At 40.3% G+C, this 14,857-nt stretch overlaps 1 protein-coding gene across 4 annotated transcripts in view; it reads right to left on the reverse strand.

Moving 5' to 3' along the window:
- The window catches only part of septin9b (septin 9b), a 70,536-nt gene that overhangs the window by 21,798 nt on the left and 33,881 nt on the right, over nucleotides 1–14,857 (reverse strand). Inside the window, exon 1 of one of the 4 annotated variants that reach the window (XM_013914880.1) lies at nucleotides 5,371–5,449. The exons of the other annotated variants lie outside the window; for them this stretch is intronic. The gene's annotated coding sequence lies outside the window, so the exon portion shown is untranslated. Of the gene's footprint in view, nucleotides 1–5,370; nucleotides 5,450–14,857 lie in introns of those variants that run through there. 4 annotated transcript variants of the gene reach the window in all.

Here is a 14,857-nt window from a genome sequence, read left to right on the forward strand (position 1 = left end):
TTGGGGAGAGAGCAGCAAATGGTCAAGATGCACTCAAACCTGGGCCCCGGCAAAAGCAATATGCTGCTGAACCCAGTATCTGAGGATTTTACAGCTGGACATAACTTTCTTTTTTTTCTGGATTCAAACAGTTCATCAGATAAATGGTTTAAAGTGCATGCAACTACAAAGCTACAAAAGTTTCTAGCCTCATAGAAAGGAAAGACAGAATTATGAAAAACTTTTTGCTAGTATCCTCTGAAGCGAGAGAGTATTTAACTTTGTTGCACTGAGGCTCATCAGAATGCCAAAATAACCAAGGACATGGTCTGCAAATTACTCGTGGCTAGAATTCCTACATATATTGCATTGGTTGAATTTTTGTTTACATGCAGCAATGTTAATAAGCAGCATCTCTGTTATAATAAAATACAAACACAAGACTTGGTTTATGTCTTGGACTCACTTGAGTTTTTAAAAATCTACTGAACTTTACATTTTCAGATCTTGATTACCTCCCTGAAAGTTACTTGTTAAAGAGTCAGATTCTTTACTCTAAGTGAAGCGTTTAATGTCTGTTGACGAAAAAGAAAAATTCTCTGGGAAATCTTGATTAGCTCTTATACTTAAATCACTGATAAGGCCACTTTCATTCAATTAATCTTAATAATGAGGGTAAATGTGCATTACAGTTTGAGATTCTCCTTTTTCTTCCTGTGTTCAAAAGCTCTCCAGTCCCTCCTGAGGGGAGGTGAACCCTGGGTAAAAGGAAGATCAGGTTTGTTGCCGCACTCACACAGCTTTTTAACATCATCTGCTTTCTGAATGCTCTGTTATGTTTTTAAAAGTCATGGTTCCCATGAGTCAAATCCCCTGATCCTTTCCTTTCAAATGTGTGTGTGTTTGTGTTTTTCTGTTGCTGTCCTCATCCCTTCCTCTCTTCTTAAACCAGAAATTACATTTCCAGAGGTGGCGTCTCGCTCTCGAGAGGAAGAGATCGTTAAATTTTATGCCAGCTGCTGTCTAGAGTTCAATAGATAGACCAGAGAGAAGAAGGAAGCCACAAGAGTACACAGTAATAGAAGTTTGGGGTTAATATACGCACAATTTAGCATCCTCTAATAATTTAATGGAATGTTTCTATGCCAAATATCAGTTAAAGAATTTAAAAAGATTTTCATCTTCAGGCAAAATTGCATTAAAACCCAGTTCTACTCAAAGCTGCTGTTTTTTTTTAAACCATTTTCACCAATAGTTGCAATATCAGACAAAAGTATCCTATAGAAACTGTGACACAGACAAAATAACGCAATTAAAAAAACAAAACAAAAAGAGCATACAATATTGCACTTACACTTCAAATATATGCCTATATTAGCATCAACTCCTGCTACAAGGGCGTACAACATTGTCTTCAAAGAAATGAGATAAGACTGAATCACCTAAATCACACAAGCATGAACGAATTCTTGTGAAGGACTCCAGTCATAATGATCACAGACGCCAAACACAGGTCTGAAGTTTAAACACACAAAAGCTATAAAGTCGACTAGTCTAAATAACACGACTGCGTATCGTGTGAGAATGCTACGAATTCTTCTCCACAGCACTAGCTCACATTTCCTTTTTCCGTCAAGGTCTATTTCCAAGTGGTGTTTGTATCATCTTATCCATATTGTAAACGCTCAATCCACAAGTCCTTCTTAAATCCTCATGAAAGCCTATGACAGGTTTTGCCTGGTGAAGCTGACAGCAGCACAGGCCCCTAGCTTAAGCCTTCCCTGTGTTCTGTTTGATGGAGATAACATGATGACATGTTTACAGAAGGCAGTGACAGAGCGAGGCTGACAGCTCAAAGTTGGAAGGGTAGTGGAGCCTCTCACTGGGCTCTCATGTGTATCCCTGACTGAGGAAATCCCTCAAACATAATCCCCCCCAATCTGTAAGTTCAAACCACAGGAACACAATGATTAAAAAGGGACCTATTATCCTTTGCATTCTAGTAGACTAGCTTTGCATGATTCTTATTTCAAAATAATCTTTATTTATCTGCTGGGCCTTTTTGCAGCCCCTCAGTTCACACTGAAACAAGCTGTTTTAGCTCTTTTGCCTACACTTTCTTACACTTTCTTCTAATTAACTGAAGGTTTCAAAAGCAAGTCTGAGCAGCTGCTGTATAATGTCTCAGTGGCATAATAATGATCCAGGAGTAGAAAAAAATTGGGGGGGGAAACCCCTAACAGATCCACTTTTAAAGGTTCTCCTTTCTCCGTAAAATGGCGTGATTTTGTGAGGTCAGTCAAGGAAAGAACTGACACAAACTGAAATGAGAACTCAAGAAAAGGTCTGTAAAAGGCTACTGGCCCACTTCATCTTTCAGTCTTGTAACATGACAGCCCACTGAGAACGCAGCCGCTGTCCCGGTGTGGAGCAAAAGCAGATGGTGTTGATATGCTTGTCACTCGTAAACGTCTGTTAAGGACCTTTAACAAAATACCTCACAAAGATTGAAAGAGTGAGAGTGGATGACCAGAGAAAGCTGTAAATGGAGGACCCTTTAGGTGAAGGACGAGTCAAGAAAAGAAAAAAGGAAAAGAAACATGAGCCAAATGAAACAATATCAGTGACAAACTGTATTCTCATATTGTTTTTCAAAGCCCAGCGCAGCAGGGCAGACACTGTGGTGCTGTGTACCACTGTGAGAGCCCGCTGTTCTGGGCAGCACTCAGCAGACTGAGAGACCACAGCTGTAACTCAGAAGCCCGGGCGTTTCTGAGAAACATGGAAGGGGAACTAGGAGGGTCTCACCACAGAACCATCCACAGCTGCAATAAGGGAAGTAGGATAGGGCAAAGGACAAACAAAGACCATAAAGGAATAAATCAAGCAACCACTAAGCATCAAGTGGGAAAGGGGCTGGCTTGTTTGCATATATCAATGGGCAGCACTTAATTGGGGGAAATGAGAAGCAACTCGCTGTGCACAAATGGCTTCTGCACTTCTTCTGCACAGTTTTGTTGTACCCTTTATCTGTTCAGAAAAACATCCAGCTAATCGGGTCTATTAACGGACCCTTTTCAATGCAATTATATAGACAAGCTACAAGTCAAGACTTCAGAGTAAGCCAAAGCTAAAAACTGATTCTAATTTAAAGAACCATGAGGTATCTGTGTGCAAGCCATAGACCAAATTGTATCATTTTCTATTACCAGTTTAGAGTCAAGATGCCACAGCAGAGCATAATATTATAGACTGGTGCAGTTCTGTAGAGCAGACCACCGCAAATAATAATCCACTCTAACCCCCTCCACCCACCCAGTGTCGGCAGGTCCTCAAACTGTCACCTCTGACAGGACGTGACATGTCTGACTTCCTCCAGGCACTGACATACGTACAGACAGAAAATGTCAGCTGTGGGCAGATAAACAAGCCATTTTTTAAACAAAATGTGACATTTATGACTCGTGCATTTTTATTTCCTACCACCACCTGACAAAGACAAGAATGAATAAAAACTTCACAATGGCGAACAAGAAAGACAAGCAAGCTTTTAACATGTGGGTAAAAGGTGTGCACGCTAATGTGTGAAAACATATTGTCAGCCTGTTTCTTAATAGTAAAACAAGTTCACACTACTCCTCTCCACTCAGCTCTTCTTCCTTCGGGGAAAATTCTTTAGTCAAGAACACCAAAAGTGTGTTGAATGTCAAAAATGACACCAGCAGTGGGTTATGTGTCCACAGGGGTGGATTTATACCTTTAAAGGATCAGGTTTGAAGTCTTTATGCGCTCGCAAAACAACAATAAGTCTCTGAAAATGATCCATCTGCCAAAGCAAGACTTAATTACAGAAGGGGAAGTAACCCCCTTCATTTATTTTGGGCTGCTAGCCCCAAACAATCCTAATGAAGCGTTTATCTGTTGTGATTGAATTACTTATTATTATCCAGCTACAGTAATCTGATTAGTAGCATGTAAACAATGGATGACTGACTTTAACCAAAGGATTTTGTAATAATGCTTCATGTAAATCAGACGTGAGGCATTAGGAGTAAGTAATATCAAATGTATTGTGTGATAAGCTGTAACAGTGACAGCAGCACGACTGCTGTGGGAAAAACACATTTAAATTAATTTCCTAATTCAATAATGTTCTGGTGGTATTGTGGCGCTACAGTGACTTCAGGGTAGCAACACAAAATGCATGCATTTATTCATGCAGACGCAATACGCAAGGATGAATGCATCTCTTTACTTATCAGACATTAAGATGAAATGCAGCTGGTTCGTGTTGGTTAACGAGAACATTTCCAATAACACAACAAGAGAGCAAATGGAGCGGAAAGATCCATCTGCAGTCTTTTTTTGTGTGTGCTACATTAGCTATGAGATGAGTGGGATTCAAGGGCATCGTATCCAACAAAGCAACTGTTCAGCTACTGTACTAAAAAAATGGGTAAGAGAAGATCATCGGAGACACCAAAAGTATGAGATCACAGCTAAAGTGACTAATCACATCCTTGCACAATTTTCTTCCTGCTTGAAGCAACTGACAGGAGTTAGAGGAAGAGATAAGTCCTTCCCTGAGAAAGTCTCAAGGCAAATCTCAAACTCACAACATGACCTGTTTGACTCTTCACCTTTAGCTGAACTTGGCAACAAACTCTCTGGAGAGAAGACACAAGGGATTGACAAAATTAAATCACATCACAACAGCTTAGGTCCATCGGTCCTTGGCTAATCCACTGCACTGGATCAAACAGAGCCTTGAAACTGTGATGTGAGGAGAGCTGAGGCTAAAAGAAGGGATCCTTACTACAGAGAACCCTGGAGACATGCAACTTAAAGAGGAATACGGGCTCCCCTGATTGGTCAATCACTCTGCCTCTTTATGCGAGGCTGACTACCCATCCATGCTTCAGAGTTGAGGACACAATGGGGAGGGAAAGCAAGAAAGAAAGGGAGAGGGTGGGAGGAGGGGGGAAAGTAAGGAGGGGGAAGAGTAGCAATGCTGACCCCCCAAACTCTTCCCGATAGTTGAACAATAGGAAAGAAGAAGAAGAAGAGTGGGAAAGGGAGAAAAATTAAGGTATTTACACTAAATTTGGCTAGCTGTACAGATCTCCTGCAAAAAAAAACAACCATCTAATCTACTCCCAGCTTCAAAACTTTACTTTCTGAGCACACATGAAGCACCTAGCAAACTAACTCTGACACCAAACAGCCCCAGAGGACACATTTACCCCCTCCCCACACACCGACACACCGCCCTTTTGTTTCCCTTTCCCTCCCTCTTACAGCCTGCCCCCTTTTATGCTTTTTCTAAAACCATTCCCCACCGTTACTGCGAAACAGAAAAGTACACGGTAAACATAAAAATCCACAACTCACCCAACCCTTTCCTCTCCTCTCTTTCTTCCTCTCAATCACAGATTCAGCTGTAGAGGCCAGGCTGCCGCTTCTCCTCCCGGCCACGCCCACACGTGGTCATGTGACTGCCATCCCAAGTGGCTAAGAAGGCATTCGGCAGTCACACCCCTCATTCAAAGAAAGTGAATGAGGAATATTGTGGATATAGCGAGCTATCCTAAACCACATTTATTATAGATAAAGTTTTATGTCTTTATGGGAAAAGGAAATTACAAAAGAAGAGTGTGTGTTTGCACAATACAACAGGCAATACCTACTTCCCTGTCCTTATGTGTGCCCATATGCTCTCTACCACCCCCAACTGCTTTGCTTCACAGCAAGAAGTGTAACAGATTATCTGTGTGTGCACACTAACAGCATTTGGTCTTTCCTTCACTCCTCATTGCGCCTCTTTCTGAAATAATAGGCAGCACACACACACACACCAACATGCATCCTCTCCCTCCAGCTGTAGCTGACTCATGACCAAAACCATGACTAATTCAGAACATTTCAGAGTTTATAAAAATAAAACTACATAAAGGAATATTTTGCGAAAAATGCTTGTTTTATGCACCGTTCCCTTTTCAGCTTCGATTTCCCTCTAAAAACTGGCAACAAGGAAATAAGCTCATAGTTTGTAAGAACGCCCCCTCCCCAGTAAAGCTTACCAAACAATTAGTGAGTGTTGTTTTGGAGGGTTATGTGTTGACCAGGTATAGTGGCTTCCTGTGGTCCAAGGCGGTTGATATAAAGACTCAAGGAATGATTAACTTTAGTTTTTTTCTTCTCCTTTCAGTTGTTATGCTTAGCCAGCTGGGCTTTAGCTTTGCCTCAGTGGGCTTTAGGTACACTCTTAATTGGTAGACGTAAGAGAAGTCTTTGCCGTTTTAACCCGCAACCAAAAACCCAATACGGTTATTTCCAGTGATGCCAAACTACTTGTTTTCCAACAGAAAACGTATGTCCTGGATGTTCCCCCTGTTACACATGCTGTTTTTATTTTGCTGTGGTAACCCAGCACCGCTCAGTGTATGAAATAGTCGTGTAAGAACTAGACTGTACTTGTGTGAAGCTGCACTGAAGTAAGCATTTGGCTGCGAAACAGCAGAAAGTATTTCCAAATCCCAAATGTTCCTTGGAAATGTGTAGGCCTTGTGCTCCTGCTTCCTGTGTCCCTCCTCTCCAACAACACAGAGGTTCACATTGATCAAATCCATCCCTCCGACTGAGAAATACTAATAGTGCAGTCAGCGTGCGAGGAGCTGTTTTCTGAGAACAGATTTTTATGAATAAAGACAAAGAAAGATTTCTGCTACAAAGTGGATTTCATCTTAACTTACTGGAAGAAGAGCGTGATTAATTTGTTCCTTTGTTGACTTGGCTCTGCTTTTTTTTTTCCATCAGCATGCAGGCTGAAGGTCTGACAGAGGTTTTCATAACATTCAGCAGAAATACTTCCTTCCTGTCAAAAATGGAGCTGAATCTGACTCTTGGCAGCGGTTTTGTTGTGAATATGAAACCAAAGCAAACGTGCAATATGGTGTGTTGTGGGTATCAGGTACCCAAACATATTCACTGCTGTTATCAGTTTGCATATACAAGCTACGAGTTTTTAAGATACACCTATTAAGAAATCTCAAACATAGAAACAGCAAATCGATTTAATACTGAGCAACTGCTCAGAAAGTTTACATTCACTTCCTTCACTTGGACCATGATAAAAGATTAGCTTTACCACAGGACCGGATCAACCATGTTATCTGATGTCTGTATCTAGAACACCAGCATAACTTTGTGAGACATCATTTATGGTTAATTCTCCTGTGATCTATATGACTAAAGCATCTAACAACTTTAAGCTATATGCAGCAGTTCCAAGGTTCAGTTTAGGCTATGTCCTGGGCTTGTATCACAGCTGTCATCAGATTCAATTATGAATATAAATCTAATGAACTTTTGCTACATAAGGAAAAAAAACCCAAAAAGATAAATGTTTTCACTGTCCCACATGCCTTTTCGGGTGACACGCTTTCTGACAAATTTCTGTTTTATCAAAGGAGATATTTTCCCTTCAGTTGTCACCAGACAATAAACAATGTTGTCAGTATGGACCTTGCGACACACCAGTGTCTGAAGTTCCCATTTCCTCTTGGAGGAAACAAACATCAAAGGAGAGGAGACATTTTATTAGTGCTGCAAAGAGCCTAAAAGACGGATTTCAGAAAAAGCAGGCGGGGGTGCAATATGTGTGTTTGTGTATTATAGATACATTTCCTTACTTATCAATGTATATTTAGAGTGTAGTATGCATCCCATGCTAAAATGCTATGACTCATATCTGCACAACAAATAAGTGATTCAAAATAACCCAACAATCACCTCTACTTCAGCCACACAGTGCTATCTGTGGCCTGATCCACGTGTCGCTGCTTCACTGTAAATCTAAATAAATAAAGAGTTTCCTCTTTCACTTTAATTTCAGCTCAAATACATCAAGCCATTAAAACCTGTGGTAACCGAATGCTAATATGTAGGGATGGCTGAGGGGAATACGAGCTTTGCCTTAAGGCCAAAGCTGATTTCTGAAGGCTACCCAATCAGGGCAGAGCACATACTGAGCTGATTAAAAGAGTCGCTTCCATGACTCAGCGGACTCAGTGACACATCCTCCCCAGGAGAGGTTGGGGAGCTGAGGAGAGAGCAGAAAGCAAAGGGAAGGAAGGCCGGGAGGGAAAGAGGAGGCAGAGAAGAGAGATAGCAGCAGGAAAAGTAGCGGGTGGGGGTGGTTGGGAAAGTAAGGAACAAGACAGAGAAGGGGAAAGAAGAAGAACATCTGTCTTGGCCTAGATATCTATGGGGAAGATAGCTGGGTCTGCTGGAGACTTCCTGTTGTGTTTTTTTTTGCTGTGGTTGCTCTGCTCTCCTGTGGTGCAAATGGAGACAGCATGTGTGATGAGCGAGGACACCCAAAAGTGTTCTCGCAAGACTCAACTTCTGGTTAAAATCGCCAAACATATATTAACAGTTCTGCTGGATTAGTCTGCAAATATATCTCCAGCTACTTCACATGTTGACAGTAAAATATTTCACTGCTCCAGGTTTTTTTCTTCAGCCTGCAGCTCGGACAATTTATCTCAAGGCTACTATGACGTATGCTCATGCTTGTATTTTATTAGCTTTTCACTGTACCAAACTAGAAAAGAATGTGCTTCGTTCTTTCTTTCTTTTTGTTTTTAACAATGATGAACCATTGAAGATAAAGTGATTTTGTGGTCTGAGCAGTTGTTTAAAGAGATGTGTCTGCTTGTGGTTTACTGTTTCTCTTAAAAAGCCACTAAAGCATTCCCAGCTGGACTGCTTAATACAGAGACGAGTTAAAAAGACAAAGAGAAGTAGAAGCCTCTTCCACTTTCAATTACCATATTTAAAAAAAAAATCCCACTCATTCTTCTATAACGATGTTTTCTTTCAAATGTAACCACATCACCATTCTGGTAAGAACAACATGTTTTTCCAATTCATAGGAATGAAAGGAGGAAGTGCAGAATGGTGTCTCATAAGACATTAAAACACTGATCTTTGCAAAATTGTGAATTGAAAAAAATGTTGAAAAAAAAAAACTCTTTTCCTGCACCAATTTCCCTGCATCCCCATCTGAGGAGGATTCATTGTTCATCCTTTTCCGTGATTGGCCTTAATGGAAACCAGGCAGTTATTCTGCCTCTGTAAGGAGATAGTCCAAAACAGCCAAGCTCTCCCGCAGATACAAAAAAGACAATGCCTGAACAGATACTCACACAGGGGTTCTGTCTTGTGGTTGTTGTACATCTCGCTGCAAGTAGAAGTCATATCTCCTCAAAGCGCTTTTCCTTCTGCACCTCTTTCTTACTTTCACAAGTGAAAGACCAGGAGTTAAACTTCTAGTCCATACAAGCCAGTGTGTGATCTCTCACAATGTCCTCTAGTCTTCCCTGCTGACCACCAAGCAGAAAAACTACATGAACTGGCCTTCTGGGGAATCCCTCCCTAGCCCCCTGCTAGGTCTGCGGGGGCCAGGATTGGGGATGACTCAATTCTAAAAATGAAAACAGGACGGAAGGAGCTCTGTGATTAAACTGTTTGTGCGGTCACGGCATGTCTTCGTGAAACATCTAACTATGTTATGATGCTAATTAAATCTAAACAGAAACCTGGGATGTGCACAGACATGGAAGCAGATAGAGATGGAAAATGAAGTTCAGCTTCTGACATTATAAATATCCTTCTTCTGTAACTGGTGTCAGCATTCGTTTGTCGACAGGACAAAAATACCACATAAGGCTTCCACTGAACATTGAACCTCAGTTTGATGGTGCATGAGAGACGAATGAATCTGAGGAAACTTGTCATTTCTCTGTGCAGTTGTGCTTTCCACCCTCATCTGCCCGCTCTGCCGCTGAGTGATGCTGATGACTACAGTTGGCTGTGTACCATTAGCAAATCCTTCACACCATCGAAGCTGGACGTGAAAGTTCACCCAAAGTTCCTTCAAGCTCAATTGGTACATTTCTTTTCTCAACAGATGACGGGGTTCTTCAAACAAGGTAATTGCACTAAAAACCACAAAGCTGCAGGCATATTATCTAAATCCCTAAACTATCATTGTAAATCCCATTTATAGCAAAAGATCCAGATCACTGCTTTTAGAGTCTGTGCTGATTATTGGAAAGTAAAGACTTGAGCATCAGTAATGATGCTTGCCCTTTCTGAACTGAGAAACCAATCAGTCAGCAGCGCAGCATGTCTGAATCAGGCTTACAAAGCTAATCTAACACATTAATCAGCAGGGTGAAGGTAAGAGCGCAAAAGAGGCGATGAAGATTATTAATATAAAAAGTTATGTAGCACTTCAGTTTTTTTTCTAAACTTCATTCTCTGTTATGAAATGTCATTTACTGACACTGAAATTTTATACTTTTAAATTTCACATGTGCAGAGTCTGCACAGTTCAGCATCAGCAAGATCACATTTTTTATAACTGCGCTGTCTTTAAGTGGTTTAAGATAATCACCTGTTGTTGGTGCACAATGAGGGACGAGACTGCACAATCTCATCTTTATTTTTGGGTTCTTTTCCACGCACATTCACTTCAGACATACTAACACACCAGTCCCTCCGCTTTACTCGTTTCAGCAGATGGTAAGTCTGTGATGCAAAAGGCCATCTGTCTGTCCATGCACAAAACAGCCCCCTATCAGCCAACAAGTGGATAAAACATCATTAGCAGAAAATGTGGAGACAAACACATGAACTTTTCTCCTGCACTGAAACGACTCTAAACAATCAATATCTGAAATGTATTTTACCCCGACTCACACAGATCCATGAAACACGCTTGAGTGAGCAAGAGGCGTTAACCAAACGAGCTCACCAGATTTAAAAGTGGGAAAAAACAGTTTTTGTCAACTTTAGAATTGGAGTTATATACGTGTAATGCTGCTTACCATCATAATTATGCAATTCATCATCATTCTGGTCACGTTTTAGGTTTATTTGTAAATGTTTTTGATATGATGATAGTGGATTTAATGCTCAGTTTCACCACCTGAACATATCTGAAGATCAGTTCTTTAAATTCATCAAAGTTTTACTGAAAAAACAAAACAATGGCTGATAATAGCATGCCATATTCCATTTTAACCTCCTCTTTAATTTCATGACCAAGATAAGAGGTATGATTTTCCCATCAGCTTTGCCAAGACAAATGAATCACTAGCCCCATATCTAGATAAATAACAAGGAAGAATCATACGCCGGAAGGCCAGATAAATGAAGATAATGTCAACAGACTAAATGCTATCTTGCCTTCCTTCATTAGGCTCTGATGGCCCATATCCTACTATCTGTCTTTTTCTCTTACGGCAAGGTCGCTGCTTCTTTGTGATGTGTGTGCGTGTGTGAAAGTCTAAAGCTGAGCTGTTTACGTTTTGCCAAAAGTTAATTTCCTAGTCAGATGAGTTTAGTATATTCAAAGTAGTATATGCTTGGGTATACACATGCTTTAAAATATAAGTGAAGGAGAACCATGTGAACATGTTTGGGTTCACAGCATGCAGGGGTAACTGAATGGAGAAGGGGGTGTTTACAGCAGTTTGGGGATTTGGCATAATGACTTAACAGGACAGAGGTCTTTCTGCAGTGGTGGGAAACTTCTTTAACCCTTGACTTCCCCCAGATGCTCAGTGTAAACTTTAACTTCCGAAAGCCTTTTCTGGGTGAGAGGGGAACTGTGTGTGTCTGTGGTCTGTGTGTGTGCGTGTGTATGTGGGACTATTTATCTGAGGCAGAAGGGCTGTCCCTTTCCCATTATTCAGCTCCACCTTCCAGTGTAAGATGTTCATTGTAAATAAGGAAAACATTTCATGTCAAGTCTTTTTAGTGTCTGCACACTTCAAAGAACTGCAAAGCAGTTTATTGAAAAAATGTCTATCCCACTGATATATTGGTGTATTAAAAACATTCATAACATATGAATGGAAAAGCCTGACATCTCTTTTCTGCACCAGCATGGTTCAAATTTCTGACCCTGGAGCTTTTTTCTTCATTAAGCTCCAGCCATGAGAGAAAGCGCAGTTGTATGATAACATTTTTCATTTGAAAATTAAACTGTCTGAAAAAGCATGAAACACAGCTTTATTTTACCTGCCACCCAGACTCATTTCATTTCATTTTTCATTTCATTTATTTATTTATTTCACACTTGGTACAACAGTTTCCACAGTTAGTTCTTTCAGACAAACCAACCACACTTTCTGTCAGTAAAGCACTGCAAGCATGTGTGAAAAGGAGCAGGAAGAAGAAAATATTCTTATTAAACCCTGCCCCCTATCTACAATCCAACTTATATTGCAAGTGGGCACCACAAATAAAGGAACAAACTAACATTAACATTTATCTCCGGTCCTGACTCAAACCAAACAACAAATTTACAATCAGAATATACCACTCCACATAGACATGGGCATTTTATATTTTTCATTGTTTTTCTCATACTTTAGTTACTGTGTCGAAGTTTGGGGGGAAAATATAAAATGCCCATTGTTTTGTAGTCTAATAAATCTCTTACATTTCCCAAAATGTTTTTAACCATCTTCTTTCTAATATACTCAATATGTGATTTCCACATCAAATTTTCATCTACTATGACACCCAAAAAGCAAAATTCAGTAACTCTTTCAATCAATTCTCCATTAATGGACATAATGACTTCTTCCTTCTTTACACGATTGCCAAATATCATGAATTTCGTTTTTGTCAGATTCAAAGATGATTTATTTACATAGGGTTACTCAAGATTTACTAATCACACACTGCCTCCTGCTGGCTTGTTAGGGAAGCACAGTGACAGTGAAAGTCATGCACAAGATAATAGGAACTGACGCTTGTCACTGCTGTCACTGCAGGGCGTTTTTTGAACTGAAAAAATAGATGTAAACTCGAGGCTCGCTGACTTCACATGAGCAAAAGTGCTCATTAATTTGCAGCACAGCCAAAGACGCAGACACGAAGAGTCTCCCCTTCAGCGCAAGAGCGTCATTTTAAGCCACAAATTTCTCATCATCATGATCAAGGATCTTGAATTATTTGGCAAAAATGTACTTCTATCTAAAAAAATATTATTATAATCCAACAGAAGAGAGGATTTTCAAACAATTCAAACAAAATGATTCTCGCGTTAATGAAAGAACAACAAACTAAAGTAGGATTTTATTCCCATTAAGGAACAGCTCCTCCTCACAAGCGCATAGGTAAAGCCTGCCCCCGCTCTCATTTTTTTCCTTGGCAATTAGCCGAAGGGTCACACTGAGTAATGGTCTGGGATCAGTCCAGAGTAATTACACTGGGAGAGGATTGACCCCACATGTGCCTCTGCCGGAGGCTGCGTGTTTGCATGTGTGTGTGTCGATGAGAGACAACAAAAACACGCATACACACAAAAAGAGAGATTAAGAAAGCATGCTTGTTTGTGTGTGTGTGTGTGTGTGTGTGCGTGTGTGGCCTTTTTTGACCTTTGGACAAGCAGAGACAAATCGCCCTCCACCCTCTGTGGACGCCTCCTCCTCACTTTTAGAAGGTCAGTCCAAACTAAAGACAAATGGCCTCACTTGGTCTTTCTTTCACAGTGACCACATTTTAATTATGAACAGAAATGTCAATAATAATAGGAATCTATTAAGGCAATAGGCAGACATATTCTGTCCAGCCGAAATGAGGATATCACTTTTGTTCCGTACCATCACAACAGGAAGACAGGACACAATGGCACTACATGAAGCGACTCCTCAGTAACACCCATTAAATACACATTTACTCTCAAAGCCATAGCCTTGGTTTCCTTTGCAATTGTATTTTTAGTGTGTTACAGTTTACACTTTCTGATGTTCTGAATTTCCTCTCTACCCTTATCACAACAAAATACTAAAGAAGTGAGCAAATGAGGTTACTGGATGTTACCCTTTCCCAATGATAACCTATACCAGTCCCATCATCCCACAGATAAAGACACTATTTATGGTCAGCCACTCTAATGAGTTACTATAAAAGTCCATGCTTGATCTTAAAATAAAGGCTTTTCCGGCAAGAAGAAATTGTATTAAAGTTGAAAAAAAAAAGTGCTAAAAAAATTCTGACTACAGGTGGTTCAAGCGTTTCTGTCCAGAGATATTACGGCTCCTTCTGCAATGAACTGGTGAATAGCAGGCCTAACTGTCAAGATAACGAGTGGACCAGATACCCATCAGAATGCCTCTGGCCTGAAGTGAAGCTTTGTTGTTACATTTCTTAGATGTGCTGGATCAGTTTAAAGCTGTTACTTAAAAAAGCTGCTTCTTTCTGCTTCAAGTACTTAAGCTGCCATCTATCACAGCTGAACCGAGACAATATTGAGGTCTTTTAATATTTCACCACATTATACAAGATAGAAAATTCTGAATTTGTTTGAGATTTAAACACGTCTCTCCCTGTTCAGCTCAACCCCTTGGTTATTATCAGCAAAATTTTGACTAGAATTCTGTAATGAAACAGTTTTTTAACACTAAACTTTTTATGGAACCTAATAGACTAAAAGGGTGAATAAACTGAAGACAGTGGCTCACAGATAAATATAAGAAAACTCCAACAAGTGTTAATGTCAAGTCCAAATGTGCATTTGAGTCTTTGTGCATCTGTTGGGAGTAGAACAGCCGTCCACGTCCCTAGCTAAAACACCATAATGAACTTAGTATGTACAGTTGCCTGAGATGACATCTGTTGCTATGATTTGGTGCAGTATAATAAAATTTGACAGAATTGTGCGGCCTCTGTTGACTTAACCCTCTTCAGATGACGTATGTGCTATTCATTGATCTACCAGTGATTGTAGGTCACACAGCAGTGGATGTGCGTGCACATTTCTTTTCATGCTGACCTTTTACCTAAACATCCTGGC

The sequence above is a fragment of the Pundamilia nyererei genome, unplaced genomic scaffold (assembly GCF_000239375.1).
Source record: "Pundamilia nyererei isolate P.nyererei 1_Seehausen unplaced genomic scaffold, PunNye1.0 scaffold00234, whole genome shotgun sequence".
Classification (NCBI taxonomy): domain Eukaryota; kingdom Metazoa; phylum Chordata; class Actinopteri; order Cichliformes; family Cichlidae; genus Pundamilia; species Pundamilia nyererei.